General features: G+C 47.1%; 1 protein-coding gene across 4 annotated transcripts in view; it reads right to left on the bottom strand.

The window, feature by feature from the left end:
* Positions 1–15,276, bottom strand: part of Dglucy (D-glutamate cyclase) — a 75,422-nt gene extending 60,146 nt beyond the window's left edge. Inside the window, exons 1-2 of one of the 4 annotated variants that reach the window (XM_006240441.5) lie at positions 15,051–15,276; positions 13,472–13,553 (exon numbers count right to left, since the gene is read on the bottom strand). The gene's annotated coding sequence lies outside the window, so the exon portion shown is untranslated. Of the gene's footprint in view, positions 1–7,471; positions 8,025–13,471; positions 13,554–14,852; positions 14,977–15,050 lie in introns of those variants that run through there. The other 3 variants (NM_001173557.1, XM_039112532.2, XM_006240442.4) reach the window with 3 other exon arrangements.
* Positions 15,277–16,112: the final 836 nt, after the last annotated feature.

The following is a 16,112-nucleotide window of genomic DNA, read 5'->3' as shown; positions in this document are numbered from 1 at the left end:
AACTAAGCCTCTTTTCTTTGGTCTCTGCCTAGCAAGCCATGGACACTTCTAGATCTGACAGCTTGAGCATCAGGTTTGACTTATCAAAAGGCAGAAAGGAATTTGCCAGGAGCTCAGGATGTATTTTCAATTAAGGTAGGGAAAGGTTCCTCAGAACGTCCCCTAGCATCTTGAGGGTTATAGAATCCCAGCACTCAGGAGGAGGAGGAGGAGGAGGTAGGAGGGTCAGGAATTCAAGGTCACCCTTGAACACAGCAAGCTCTAGTTTGAAGCCAGAGTGAGACCCTGTCTCAAAACCATCCTAATTATGGGCTGGCAAGACAGCTCAGTTGGTGAAGATCTTCATTCTGCAAGCCAGGGATTTCAGTTTGATTCCTGAAACCCACACAATGGTAGAAGAAGAGAAATAACTCCACAGAAGCTGTCATTTTATGTGATCAGGCACATATGATGGACACACACACACACACACACACACACACACACACACTAAACAAAATCAAATTATCAGTATCAGAGTCTTTGTTAGCAAGAGGAAATACAATGTCCCTCAGGCAAGCTCAGTAATCTGCACTTATCTGGAGTTTAAGTGGGGATACCTAGCCCAAGGGATAAGAAGAGATAAAGTAAGCTTTCATTTCCTTTTAAAATATTTATTTATTTATTTTATGTATATGAGTACACTGTAGCTGTCTTCAGACACACCAGAAGAGGGCATCAGATCTCATTACAAATGGTTGTGAGCCACCGTGTGGTTGCTGGGATTTGAACTCAGGACCTCTGAAAGAGCAGCCAGTTCTCTTTCTTTACCCGTTGAGCCATCTCTCCAGCCCCAAGTTTCCATTTTCTAACTCTCTTTAGCATCAAACACGGCTGTTCTCAACCTGTAGGTTGTGACCCCTTTGGCAGTTACATATCAGTTATCCTACATATCAGGTAATTTACATTACGATTCACAGCAGCAGTAAAATTATAGTTATAAACAAAATAATTTTATGGTTGGGTGTCACCACGACATAAAGAACTATATTAAAGGATTATAACATTGGGAAGGTTAAGAACTACTGCTCAAATACAAAGAATAGAGCTTAAATTTTGTTTATATTCATATATGTTTGCTTTCAAGACAAAGTTTAGCTCTATGCGGCTCAGGCTAGCCTCAAACTCATGATCCCCCTGCCTCAGCCTTTGGAATGCAGTATACTGGTATATACAGCACCATTCCTGGCTCCATCCCAGAGGCTTCTGATGTACGTCCATCTTTTTCTAAGAAGCAATTCAGTTTCTCTTTACCAGAGCCGTTGTTTTCTAAGTGTGGCCTCTGACTGCATCAGAATCCTGGAGCAGCTGCCAAACATGTGCACCTCTGGCTCTGTGCCCGTTTTGCTGCACGCATCATAGAGAGCAATGTCTAGGGGTTGGGGAGATGGCTCAATGGGCAAAGAAAGGCTGGCTGCAAGAGTGTGATGGTTTGTTGTTTGAACCCCAAATTTTACCTGTAAAGCTGGGTGCAGGGGTGCATTCCTCCTGTGAGATAAGGGGCTGGAGATAGAAGAATCCCTGAAAGAATCCCTCATGGGTCAGCTAGCCTGACGTACACCATGGTGAACAGCAAAAGAGAGACCCTGACTCAAACAAGGTAGAAATGGAGGACTAACACCTGAGGTTTCTTCTAAGTGCCTACACACACACACACACACACACACACACACACACACACACACTCACACACTCACTCTCACACACAGAATAGGACATGCACACTATCACACATAAGAATGGATACACACGGGGTTGGGGATTTAGCTCAGTGGTAGAGCACTTGCCTAGCAAGCACAAGGCCCTGGGTTCGGTCCCCAGCTCCGAAAAAAAGGAAAAAAAAGAATGGATACACACTTACACACAAGAATTGGACACACACACGGAATAGGACAGTCTCATACAGAAGAATGGATACACACTCTCACACACAAGAACGGATACATACACAGGAATCAACACACAAAGGAATGAATACACACATACTCAGACACACTCATACACAAGAATGGGCACACCCACACATGAGAATGGATACAGTCACACACACAGTCATACACATACTCAAACACAAGAATACACACACACACACACACATCTTCTTGGTCTCAGTTTAGACCCCCAACATATGTAGGAAAATTAATATGGACTAAAATCCAAGATCCAGATGTGCTGTCACCATGATAGACCTTGGACAGATTATTGAGTCTCTCTGGTCCTCAGATTTATCACCTGGGTAAAGGGCATCCAAGCCTTGGGAGGAGCAGGCTGCACTCTGCCCTGAGTGTCTGTTGGACAGCGGCATTCTGGCTGTGCTTGCTGCCTTAGCTGCTTTATTCAGTGTAGAGCAGCGATTCTATCTGAGCTGTCCCACCCCAAATGTAGGCACTAAGAAAGAATGAGTCCTCATCTCATCTGTGGAAGTCAACACCCACCCCTTGTCCAGCCCAGCCATAAGGTGCAAGGTGTTAAATAATGCATTCGCACTAATAAAAAGTTACGACCTTTGAACTTACTGAATTTAATTAGGAACACACAGACTTATCAAAGTCATAACAGTGGGGGAGGGTTAGGAAGGTGACTCAGCTGGTAATGTTCCTTGAGAGTATGAGAACCTGAGGTTGATTCCTAAAACTCATATAAAAATAGTTGGATAAAGTGGTACACACACACACACACACACACACACACACACACACACACACACAAACACACACACAAAATTCAGGCCTGTGAGCTTATCCAACATCCCAGATCAATGAATGATACAATGCACTCACCTGAAATGTCCAAAGGGAAGGGCACCTCACCAGGGAGTTATCGGAACACTTGGTTCGAATGTCACAAGATCACCAGGTGACAAACCTGTGACCCTATGTCCAGGCTTAACCTCAGCAATGGTTTTGGCCCCCTGGAGTTACTTGACATTTGTTCATTGTTCTCTTGGTCTGTCATGGCCTTGCTAAATGCTGTGGCTGCAGACAGCCCTAAAAAGCAAGGCTCAGCCACCCACTCTCCGTTGGCCACTGAGCAGGTAAGGGGTAGAGAAAAGCAGAGTGAAAAGCGGAGAAGGGGTTTGTTCATTTGGCCACACTGGGAAGAGGAACACAGAAGGGGACCAGTGACCCCAGTCCAAGTCCATCTTTGGGTCCTAACATGAGTTAAGTTTAAGTGGGGGGGAGAAGGTGCGCATGACTAAGTAGTCCTGACCGAGTCCTGTCTGGGCTCTTGGCACAAGGTGCACATTCTGTTCTGCAAGGCATTAGCGCTATACAAAATCTCTTCCTCGGAGACAAGCTCCCCTCTGGCTGGTGTCGGGGCCCCAGCCTTTTCCTTCTCCAGTGAGTGACTCCTAGGGAAGCCCCAGTTCCTTGGGGCTCATTGTCTCAACAACTGTCAGTCTCTCAAAATACCTTCTCTCCTGACACAATGGTTATGTTCTTGTAGCCTTTCTATAACCAGGGACTTGCTGGACAGCCAGTCAGAGTCCCAGGCCCTAGGGAGAAAGCCTGCCACAAACCTTCTGAGTGGATCTGGACAATGGCTCAGCAGGTAAAGGTGCCTGTCACCAAGCCTGACAACCTGAATTTGATGCCTTGGACCAATGTTGTGATAGAAGAGAACTCCTGAAAACTGCCCATAAATCAAAACATGACAAAAATCCTCTGAGCATGTCACAGCCTCTTTGGACTGGCACAGATCACACATCACATCCCAAACACCAGGAATGTGTAAGCTAGAAGTTCTGGAAGGTGAAGCTCTAAATCAGAGAGTCAACAGAACCACATACTTTCTGTAAGCTTCTGGAACATTCCTTTCTGATCTCTCTCAGCTTAGTCTCTTGTAAAATTATATTTTCTAGCTATTAGTGGTAAATGAAAGTGCAACTGGCTTGCATAGATTGATTTTATGTCGATTAAAACTTTTCCTGATTTATCGCATGGTTTTTGAAAACTTAGTTGTGGGTGATATTGGATTTTCTCTGTGATCATAGTTTCTTCCATGGGGTGACAGAAATGGCCATGAGCAGCCCTTGCTTACATGGTCTTTGCAGATAACAATTTCAAAGGCCTAGCATATTTACTTCCTTGCAACTACACATAGCTTGATGCCTTGGGTCATGTGGCCATCCCTTAACAAACCTAGACCTGGGGCAGAGAGTACAGCTCAGTGGCAGGGCATTTACTCAGCAGTCAGGAAGCGCTGGTTCAGTCCCCAGCACTGAGCAGGGGGCAAAGGCTGCTCCATGTTCATGAAGAAGGGGAAAGGTTATTTGATTGACCACTTAGGTCCAATACAGACTGACAGCACCACCAGGAATGGGGAAGAACAATCTTTAAACCCTCCTACATGTTGTCATTTGGACTCCAGGCCACTCAGTTGATCCACAGTGATCTTATCTCAAGAGTCTTCAAGTCTTTATACCTATAAAGACTCCTTTTTTGTGTGCAGAAAGAAAAGACAACATCCAAAAAGAACAGAAGAAACATAGATGTGTGGGCCTGCGAAGGGGGTGAGAGAGGAAAAGTGAACCCTAAGCCAGGACAGCCTGAAGCCACCAAAGCACAGACAAGATCACACACAGAGGCATAAATCTAAGAAAACATGTGAAACCTCATTATGGAGAACTTAACTAAAATACCTTAAAGAAGAATAAATGCAGACAAGTTCTGTTCATGACAGAAAGACTCAGTATCACAAATATGTTGCTTTTCTCTAAATTGGCACATACATTCTGGAATATTTCAACCAAAGTCCTAGCAGTGTGTGAGTGTGTGTGTGTGTGTGTGTGCGTGTGTGTGTGTGTGTGTGCGCGCGCGCGCGCGCGCGCTCTATGTGTTTAGTCATATCTGTATGCAGGGACATGTGGGCATGAAGGCCAGGGGACAATCCTGAGTATCATCTCTTAAGGACCAGTCACCTTTCTATTGAGTCTCCCTGGCCTGGCACTCAGCAAGTGGCCAGGCTGGCCAGTCAGAGAGCCCCAGAGAAGCGCCTGTCTCTGCCTCCCCAGTGCGTCCAATGCTTTGTATACTTTCTGCAGCTTGAACTCAGTCAGGTTCATCTTGCACTGCAAACACTTTAACCAACGGAGCGATCTCTGCAGCTTAGGAATGTATCATTTTATTTTAAAGGAACTCAACAACCCAATTCCAAATTCACTATTGAGATGGGATCTTTCTCTGTCGTTGCCAGGCTGACCTTAAACTCATGGACTCGAGTGATCCTTTTTCTTCAGCCTCTTGAGTAGGAGAGACTACAGGTATGTGCTATGTTACTATGCCCAACTCTGATTTCAAAATGCATATGGAGGTGTAAAGGGCCAGGAAATATCATCTCATTTCAAAAGAGAAAGCAAGCAAGCAAGCAAGAAAGAAAGAAAGAAAGAAAGAAAGAAAGAAAGAAAAGACAAGAAAAAGAAAAAAAACAACAACAAAACCCCAAACCAGACAGGTTAGGAGGCACATCCTTTACAAGATGTCAAGGTTCATGCACCCATAATGATTAAGAATGAACCAGGTAGACTCACCACTCAACGACAAGAAGTGAACAGTCCAATTAAACCATGGGTGAGGTGCCTAAATAGATCTTTCTCCAGAGGAACTTTACCAATGAGCAAGGAACTAGAAAAAGAGGCTGACCCTCTGAACCAGTGGCTCCCCACCTTCCTAATGCTGGGACCCTTTAATACAGTTCCTCAAGTTGTGATGACACCCCCTCACCACAACCATAAAATTAGTTTCATTGCTACTTCATAACTGCCATTTTACTACCATTATGAACTGTGTTGTAGATATCTGCATTTTTGAACAGTCTTAGTCAACCCCTGTGAAAGGGTCATTTAACCCCCAAAGGGGTCAAAACCTACATACAGCCTGAGAGCTGTTTTACAGTATAAAGCATTACAGACTGCAGATCAAACCACGGGGATCTGATCCGGAGTCCATTGCAAAACACAAAAGCAAAAGCAGAAGACGGGAGTTAGCCAAGATTTAGAGAAGTGTAAACCTTCGAGCACTCCTGCTGTGAACTTGAAATGGTGGGGCCTCCTTGAAGATCCAATGACTAATCCCCAAACAAGTAAACAGTGTAGCCCATTTCAGGTATGTGCTTTAAAGGACAGAGAGCAAGAAATTCACTTCGTTTGAACACACCAGTGTTCCTAACTGCACCGTTCACTATGGCTCAAAGTCGGAAGCAATCCAAATACTGATGGGTGATAAACACTTGCTTATATGCTTCTGATACAATACTACCCACCCTTTAAAAGGAACGGAATCTCTTACACATAGTGTAATGCAGATGTGTCCTGAAGGCATTATGAAAGCCACCACCAGTGAAGCCAGGTAAAGATAAACACTGTATGATTCCACTTATATGAATATCTGAATGGGTTAAATTCACAAAGATAGCAAAAATATCAGAATATCGGCTCCCAGTGACTTGTAAGGGGACAGGGATAGGCGAGAGTTTTAGTTTGAGATGAGAAAAAAGTTCTGGAGGAAGATGGTGGTGTTGGTTCAACACCTCTGAATTCACACAGAGAACTGTTAACATGTTGAACATGAAGGTCAGTAGCCGCCAGTTGTGAAGTGACTGAAACCTCTGCTGTGAAATCTGACATTGACATGCATGTCTGGAGAGGTTAGAAATGTAGATTTCTAAAGAAGAGGAGGAGGAAGAGAAGAAAAAAGATGAGGAGGAGGAGGAGGAGATAACTAGATAGTATGATGTAGGCTACTTCAGCTTGTTCTATAAGGAAACAACACTCTTGGGGCTAGGGAAATGACTCGACTGGTAAAGAAAATACTTGCCTGAGTCCAATCTCTAGAGCCCAAGGCTGAGCACGGTGCATGGTAGAACTCTTAGAGCAGGGAGGCAGAGACAAGAGGATCCCTGGGGCTCTCGGGCCAGCCAGCCTAGTCGTTGGTGAGTCCCAGTCCCAGTGAGAGACCCTGTTTCAAAACACAATGTGCGCTTCTGAGGAACTATATCTGAGGTTCATCTGGCCTCTACAAACACCTGCATATGTGTGCGTGCACACAGACACAGCCACAGACACACAGACACACACACACGCGCACGCACACACACACACACACACACACGTATATACACATTTGTGAAAAAACACTTGTATGCACAAAATAAAAACTAAATTTAAAAGAGAAAAAGACACTCCCCCATCTTCCCAGTCCTGCTTGACCTTCTGGAAGGCAGGGAAAGAGAACCACAGCCAGGCGCTCATCTTTCTTTCTGGAGTCAGTTAATCAACTGAACCAAGAACTAGGAAATCACATTTCAGGATTGCAAAAGTCTACTTCCCTGTCCCAGGCTCCCAGTGTAAGCAAAGGCTGGGAGAAGGACAGCATAGTGGGGGGACAGAGCACAAAGAGGAGGCCTTCTCCACTGCCCTGACCCTTAGAAATACCTGTGCACAAACGGCAGTCCACTGGTGACAGCACGAGGGCCAGCTGGATCAGCCCCACCCCACCCTTCAGCTCAACTTGTCCAGGGTAGAGGCCAAGAGGCTGCGGTGTAAAGCCTGGCTGGGGGAGGGCAGCGTGCAGGAAATGAGCCAGGAGACAAGGCAAGGACAGAGTCCAGATTCCAGGGTGTGACTTGCCTAGGTTTCTGGTCTGCTGGGCAGCCCTTGGAGTTATTAGAGAATGACTTTGTGACCGTGTAAGAGTGTCAGAGAGTTGTCTTGCCTGAGTACCCCAGTCAAACAACCCACAGTGGAAGATTGTTCAACTGCCAGAGGCTAACCCCAGATGTGCAAATAGAGTCTAAAGGGACTTGCTCTCCCTCCCCTCGCCTTTCTCTCTCACTCTCTCTGATGTCCCCAGTGAAGGCAGTGGTAAGGGAAATCTCCTGGAGAGCCCTGTCCTGCATCCTCTGGATGCTGAAGGAACTCGAGGTCTTCGGCAGACACTAAGAGGCTCCTTGTCACACCTTGCGACCTTCCACATGCTGGGCGACAGTAGCATGACCTGTCCCCATCCCTCCATCCACAGATTACAGTGTCCTACTTGTCTCTATGCTAAATGCTGCATAATGGCTAGATTAAGAGCAACGTCATACTGACCAAGAAAAATACACATAAGCTAACTTTGTAGCTTGGATCACATTGGGCAGCGTGATTCCAAAATTGTTTAGTTAGAAAAGGTGGGCGGTGGGCAGTGAAGGAGTGGTGCTTGTAAGCCATCTGTTTCTTCCTGTATTGTAGTGGGTTGTCCTGAGGCTCTCCCCAAAGATATATCCGAGCTTGAGTTCCTGGTACTTGAGAACATGGCCTTCTATGAGGAAAAGGGTATTTGTAGATATAATTCCATGAAGATTCTTTAAGATGAGATTCCTGTGGGTCAACTGAGTGACCCGTAGTCCAAGGGCAACATCTATGAGGGAAGAGTTAACAAAGAGCAGGAGAAACACTGAAGGAAGGGGTGGCCTGTGAAAGAGGAGGAGAGGTGGGAGGGAGGCCCTAAGCCAGGACAACAAGAACAGCCTGAGGCAACCAAAACCAAGACAGGTCAGAAAAGAATGTTCCAGAAGCCTGCGGAGGATGTATGGTTCTGCTGACTCTCAAATGTAGGTCTCCTGCCTTCCAGAACTTTGAGCTAACATACTTCTGATGTGATGTGTGGCAGTCCAAAGAGGCTGCTACATGTCCAGAAAGTTATAAAGTGTATTTATGTATACATGTATGTGTGAAAGTTATAAGGTGTATTTATGTATACATGTATGTGTGTATGCATGTATGTATGTATACGTGTATGTATGTATGTATGTGTGTGTGTCTTTGTGTTGTGTGTGTGTCTACATGTGTGCAATACTACAGTACATGTGTGAAAGTCAGAAAACAACTTTCAGAAGTTGATTCTCCCCTCCACCTCCTAGGGATCAAGGTCAGGTTGTCAGGCTTGGTGGCAGACACCTTTGTCTGCTAAGCCATCTTGCCAACCCCATCTAAAAGGTTTTAAGACTGTTCTTCCCCATCCTTGGTGGGACTGTTATTTCAGTCTGTATTTCAGACCTAGGTGATCAATCAAAATAACCCTTCCTCGTGAACATGACGTGCCCCATTACTCAGTGCCAGGGATTGAGCCCAGGGCCTTCTGAATGCTAGGCAAGTGCTTTACCACCAAGCTGGACCCTTAGTCCCAGGTCTGTTTTGTAAAGGGATGGTCACATGATGGCACTCTATGTGTAACTTCAGGGAACTAATATTCCATGCCTTTGAAACTGTTATCTGTAAAGACAATGTAAAGCAGGGCTTACATTTCAGTCACCTCATGGAAATAGCTGACCTGAGGAAGAAGTCAAGAGAGAAAGAAAAACCTAGGCTGAAAAAGGAAAGTCAGGTTTCCATGCACCCCACACTCTACATGCCTAGAAAGATGTGTTACAGTAAATGGCCCTTTATGGCTTACGTCACAACGAGACAGCACCTCCATCATTCCAGACAGCAAGTCCAGCAGTAACTAAACATCAAGTCTGATAACTAAAAGCAACCTTCTCCTGACAGTGAAGGCGTCTATGAAGCAAGGAAGGTTCTTCCTGGTGGACAACCCCATTTGCTAGAACTGTGCAAGGAGCCCCAGCAGTCCCTCATCTGAGGAAAGCCACACTGTCCAACAGCGAGCCTAACGCTTATCAAGTAACTGTCCTGAGGAGGACCTATCTCATTCTTCCAGTCCCTGCTGAACTGTCAACAGACCAAAGGCGACGATGCCCTGAATGGGGGGTCCCAGAGAGAGGAGATAGCAGGGAGGAGATGGTGCTCTCCGCCAGCTGGCTGCATAGCTCTATAAGAATGACACTTAAAGCCAAAGGATGCTCCATTTGAAAGTCAGAAACAACCAAGTGTGGCTCAATCCTATAACCCCGGCACTTGGGAGGTGGAGACAGGAGGATAAAGAGTTCAAAGCAAGTTTTAGGCTACATGGAGTGCAGGAGAACCTGTCCAAAAAATAAAAGTGAAATAAAAACAAAAATGTTGGGAGCATGCTGAAGAGTGACACTTTGACAGGGACAAGGTTCTGAAAAAGTACGGTTCACTTCTTTCCCATTCATAAAGCAACCTCCACATGTGTGCATGGGCTGCAAAGAGGGAAAGAAGATGAACATCAGATGTGAGAAGGAGGATTAGCAGTTTCAGGCCACCCTGGGCTACATAGGGGTTCTCTCTCTCTCTCATACACACACATACACCATATACCACATATACATACACACAGACACACACAGACACACACAGACACACAGACACACACACACACACACACACACACACACACAGAGAGAGAGAGAGAGAGAGAGAGAGAGAGAGAGAGAGAGAGAGAGAGCAGGGAGGTGGTGCACCAGTTGAGTTTTGATAGAATTTAGCACTAGGAGATAGATTGGCATCCCAAGTGCTGGGCACCACCACCAATAGTGATGAGGGGCTGGGAAGGCAGATGAAACTGACCAGAATCATAGGTTAAAGTAAAGGAATGTGGCCATTATCAGTGCCATGCTTTGTATCTGAAATGTCTCCCACAAGTCCCTGTATTTCTGACTCTGTCTTTAGGAGATAGGGTCTGGATGGAAAATCGGTCTATAGAAGTAGGTAGGCCTTTCAAGGTTCAGTCTCTCTCCAGTCTTTGGTACAGCATCTTGTTTCCTGATTGCCACCATGATGCGATTAGTTACCTCATTCTCCTGCCAACACGGACTGAGCTGTTCCTGCCGCCGTGCCTCTCCCACCATGACGGACTAAGAATCCCTTAAACTGTGAACTCATGGAAGCCTTCCCCATTTGAGTTGTTTTTATCAGGCCTTTTGCATTTCCTGCAAGGAGGAAAGTATTTAATACTATTGGGAGAGCTTAGGGAGTGTAGAGGAGTAAGGATGTTGTGAGCAATGATCCAGCCATGACTTGGATTAAAACCTAGGACCTTTACCATAGTTGTGTGACTTTTCCAAAAGCAAGCAGAACTTTCCCAATGGCAGAGAAATGAGAGGAAGCAAAGGTTCAAGGCACTGGAAAAGGTAGAGTTGGCAGATGTAAGACCTGATGGAATTCAAAGTGACAACGAGAAAGAGGAATCCTCTGTCATGGTGAGATTTTTATTTTCAACACGGCAAGTCGTTACCCTCATGAAAAGACAGGATTTTTTGTTTTGTTTTGTTTTTTTTTTGAGAAAGGGTTTCTCTATGTAGAGCCAGTTGTCCTAGAATGCACTATGTAGACCAGGCTGGCCTTGAACCCAGAAATCCACCTCTGCCTCCCAATGCTGGGATTAGAGTGTGCACCACCACCACATGATGAAAAGAAAGAATTTAGAAGGGGAGGCTTTGGAGGGGAATGATGGTGAGCCTGGCTGTCATAAGCTAAACAGGAGGAAGCCATGTGACATGTCTCAGAGGCTGGGTGTCAAGCACCAGTTCCAGGGAGGTGATCCACATGGAAACAATCAGCTCTCATCATGTGGTAGAAGACACCAGAGGACAGGGCAGAGGTCAAGAAGGACAGTGGACAGGACACAGAGACTCATGCGCCATCGGGGTGAGGTAAACGGGAAACTCTGTAAAGGCAATGGGAAATGTTGTCTATCAAGATAAAGTGGACGCCTCCAGAGTCATGCCACTGTGAGACACAGGGGCAAGATGTGTGGCAATGCCTAGTTCCAGAAAGATGTAATCAGGAAGTGATCCACAGAAGTGTCTGACGGCAATGAGTGTACTGGTAGTGCTAGAATATAGGCTCAGTGCATGACTACGAGAGACAGACAGACAGATGGACGGACAGACAGACAGAGACTGAGACAGAGAGACAGAGAAAGGCAGAAATAGGGAGACAGAGAGGGAGAGAGGGAGAGAGGGGGGGGAGGGAGGGTGAGTGAGCCACAGGTGGAGGGAGGTTCCAGGAGAGATGGGACAGCCTTAGGCAGGATCACGCCTTTCCTTAAAGAGAGCAACTGAGGGGACCCAAGCCACCCGCCTCCCTAAAGGATGAGAGAGACTTATGAATGTTGAAGAAAGGTTTGAAAGCTATAAAGTGAGGCATGAGTGATGAGCTGCTGTAAGGCAGGCTGGAAAAAAATCCTTAAAACCCAAATAACAGGGGTTGGGGATTTAGCTCAGTGGTAGAGCGCTTGCCTAGCAAGCGGAAGGCCCTGGGTTCGGTCCCCAGCTCCGAAAAAAAGAAAAAAGAAAAAAAAAAAAAAAGAAAAAAAAAACCCAAATAACAAAATGCATTTTAAAAAAATGCATTAATGGGCTGGGGATTTAGCTCAGTGGTAGAGCGCTTACCTAGGAAGCGCAAGGCCCTGGGTTCGGTCCCCAGCTCCGAAAAAAAAGAACCAAAAAAAAAAAAATGCATTAAAAAAGTCTATTTTTTTAAAATTGCAAATACCATCTAGCAATTTGGCAGATATCCTAGAAAGCCTGCAAAATCTGTCAGGGAGAGGGATACGTTTGGATTTCTACATCTGTCATCCTTAACTGAAGAAGGGAAATTTAATTAAATTAACTGGAAGGGTTCGGTCCTGTGTACCTGGTGTGGGCTTGCATGTGCACACCACACTCATACACACATGCCCGAGCAGAGATTTGTGGAGCAATGGACCGTGCCAGGAAACTTGGTAAGGTTGCGTGGGTTGGAAGTCCAGGAACCCAGAGAGGTAGGTAGGAAGGTAGGAGCTTCACCTCCTAACCAGGCCCCTATCACGTGGCCACACTTCCTACATAGGTCAAGTGTGCTTCTCCATGCTAATGAGGTATCTAGAGGCCCCTGGGGATTTAGCCAATCAGCTTCCCTTCCAGGCATTGCTTCCTGCAAAAGGTGTTTAATCTCTGTCCACCCTGAGGAGGGGGTATGCACCCATTTTCCACGATGAACAATCAATAAACAGTCTGGAACCAAGGACTGTCTCTCTCATAAAGAACCGCCTTGGGGAGCATACAGTCTAAAGCCATCTAAGTCTCCCGCAGAAGGCCCCTCTGCTCTCCCAGATAATCACTGCTAAGCTTAAGACTCAGCACAGATGAACTAAGCCAGAGTCCCCCTTTCCCCAGCCCAGGCTCCTCAGCCCAAGGGCCCAACTCCTTTCCCAACTCTCCCAGAGACCCAGGAGTATCTGGATGTCCAGGAGTTCAGGAGCACCCCGTCCCCAGGCCTGTGGACTCCCGCCCCCACCCTCTGTTCCAGGCTCTTCTTCGTGGTTTCCAGTGGTGACTGGACACCCAGGAGTCAGGAAACCCCAGCTTTGTACTCCCACATCTTAGGCTGAGTTTTCCCACCCCGGAGCCTAGCACCCGATAGTGGGTGTAGGGTAAATGCAGTCTAAAAACTCTGTGTTTCACCTGCCCAAGTGAGGTTCCCACATCCCAGCAGCAGGGCAAACGCAAAACCCACAGAGCAATCTGCATATCCATGGAAACTCACCAAGTACAGAGACAGGTGTGGCCCAAGGAATTCAAAGGCTCCCAATTCCAGTGAGCCAGGGACTTCTAGTGAGCTGGCTGCCCTGTAGACACAAGAAAGAGTCCTATGTGGCAGACCTTTCAGATAGGCCCACAAAATTCCCCGAGTTTTCTCTTTTGCCCACATGCCCAGGTCATTGCCCATCACACCATTCAAGACCAGCAGTTGAGTTCCTGGGATTCAGTCCTCCATGACAGAAGGGTTGTTATGATATGAACTGTTATTGAAGGCTTGGTTCCCAGTGGGCAGTGTTCAGGAGTGGGGCCTGTGGGATCGATCATGTGTGCTTAATCCTCATCAGTAGGCTTTGGGAGGTAGTGGAAACCACAGAAAGTCGGGTCTATTTGGAGGAAGTTGGTACTTGAGGGTGCGCTAAGGATGGGAGATTTTACTTCAGCCCCTTCCTTTCTTGGCTTTCCTGGCTACTATGAGTTGAGCTGCTTTCTTTCCCGCCTGTTTCAGCCATTTTGAAAGATCCTGAAAATGACCAGGTCAAAGGACTATGGACTAGATGGATGGAACCTTTGAAATCATAAGCCCAAATAAACTTTTCCTCCTTAAAGTTGCTCAAGCCAAGGGTTTTTCTCATAACAATGGAAAACTAACACAAGAATTCTTTATCAGAAGTGTATTCAAGCCCAGTTTAGCTTTCAGCTAATTCTGCCTTGCCTGTCTTTCTGCCTCAGTTTCCCCTCATCTGTTGAGTGGAGGCTGCTTTCCTTCTGCAATCTTGCTCCTGGCTTTAATTCACCCTCCTTTGACAGGGCTTTGCTACTTTGAAGGTGCAACGCTCCTTCTTTCCCTTCCGGACCAATCAACGCCAACATGCTGCTTCCTGCCCTTCCTAGCACACATACATGCTCACGGAAGTCAGGAAGATGGTTGTTAATGAACCCCAAGGTTAATCTCACAGACAGAGAAGAGACTTCCCAGAGTTGCAGGGCTCTGCCTTCTGCACAGGTCAGAAGTATGCTGTCACAGCCACCTGTGCCAAGGTAGCCTTGGCTCCCCCAGTGAGGACTGAAGCAAGCTGACTCTCAGTGGAAGTTTGCCTCACCCGCAGCAGTCATTCCTCAAAGGCAGAGGGAGGCGCCTTGAGCCCTGTGGACAGCAACCCTAGGCCGCATTGGCTTGTACTGTCCTCCCCTGGTGCCACCCCTGGTATCTCTGCCACTTGCTTCATTCCCTCCTCCCTAGCAGGTTGTGGCCCAACGTTGACAGCCACTCAAAGCCTGATTTCAGCTTCCCCTTCCTTGCTTTCATGTGATCTCAGGGTTCTCAAGGACAGGAAGATGCCTTGAAAGCCCTCCCCAGAGGATGGAGAAGCATTCCCACAACTCACGGTTCCCAGTGCCACAAGTGGAGATTTGATTTTAAGGGGAGGCCCAGAAGGATTCCAGCACAGAGCCTATTAATTGATTTTGGTCTATAGCCTCTTGGAGCAGCTTCCTCAAACCCTTGGGCTTCTGGGGTAGGGTAGGGTGGGGTGTGTGGATGTTGCCTGGGGCAGAGAACTATGCCATGTCCCCTGCTGACTTACTGTTGGTTTGAGATGTCTGGACTAGAGTGACACACAATTCTCCCCTTTGTTTCCTCAGCCTCGCAGAATGAACTTCGTTCTGAAAGGCATAAAGGTCCTTTTCTTCAGCTTACAGGGGCTTCTGGGGCTGCCTGCTGCCACTGCTACTGCCACCGGCTTGTTCTGTCCAGCTCAGACTCTGATCTACATGCCTGGGCCAGCTCCAGGCCCCACTGACTGTTATCCTGCAGCCAATGCTCTCAAGGCCTGTACTGGGGTGGTGACTTCATGGCAGGATGCCAGCTCTGGTTCTTAAAGCCACAGAGCTGTCGGCGGCTGGAAGGCTGGTTCCCTTTGCGGGAATTTCTTGTCTTCCCTGGTGGGCAAGGTTGCAAAGGGCATGGCCACCGATGCCCACACGAATGGAAAACCGGCAGCAGTAGGGTGGCAGTCCCAGAAATTGTCACATCAGGGACTTAGGAACTCACACAGAGCACTGAGGAGTTCCACAACTGCCCCGGTGATTCCAGTGTGAAGCCAGACTCTGGGATTGCTGTCTGTGCTGTCCAAATGTCAGACTGCACTGGGTCATTTAGGGTGCAGGCAAAAATGCAGGTACTGATCCGGGAGTCAGGCTCCTGTAGATCAATGGCTGCTGGCCCTGGGGCTGTGCCGGGTTAAGCAGGGGTGGGTGGGATGCCTGGGTATGTTGTTCTCCAGCATTCAATGTCTCCTGTACTCATCTGAGGCTTAACTCAGATAACAGGAACACAGCGGTAGGTCCATCTCCAACACTCAGAATATACTTGAAAGATACCGGCAGGCCTGTGATTCCCCCCCCAATCCCTTGGTCTGGATGCCTCTTGTGAGGAAGAGCAGGTTCCCCTTTCTTCTGCTTCAAAGCTTTCAGGCCTTCCCTTCAGACCTAGCATTAATCCCAACCACAGAAGGTTCTATAGCAGATGGTGCCAGCTTGCCCCTGTGGCTTCACCTTCCCTGTCTCTCCTGAGCCTCATGCCCCACCTCAGCACAAGTCACACAGGTAAGCAAATTGCAAGTCCTTTTGGTGTCAGGCTTGGCGTG

This window comes from Rattus norvegicus, chromosome 6 (assembly GCF_036323735.1).
Source record: "Rattus norvegicus strain BN/NHsdMcwi chromosome 6, GRCr8, whole genome shotgun sequence".
NCBI lineage: Eukaryota > Metazoa > Chordata > Mammalia > Rodentia > Muridae > Rattus > Rattus norvegicus.
This window is presented reverse-complemented; position numbering and strand designations above follow the sequence as displayed.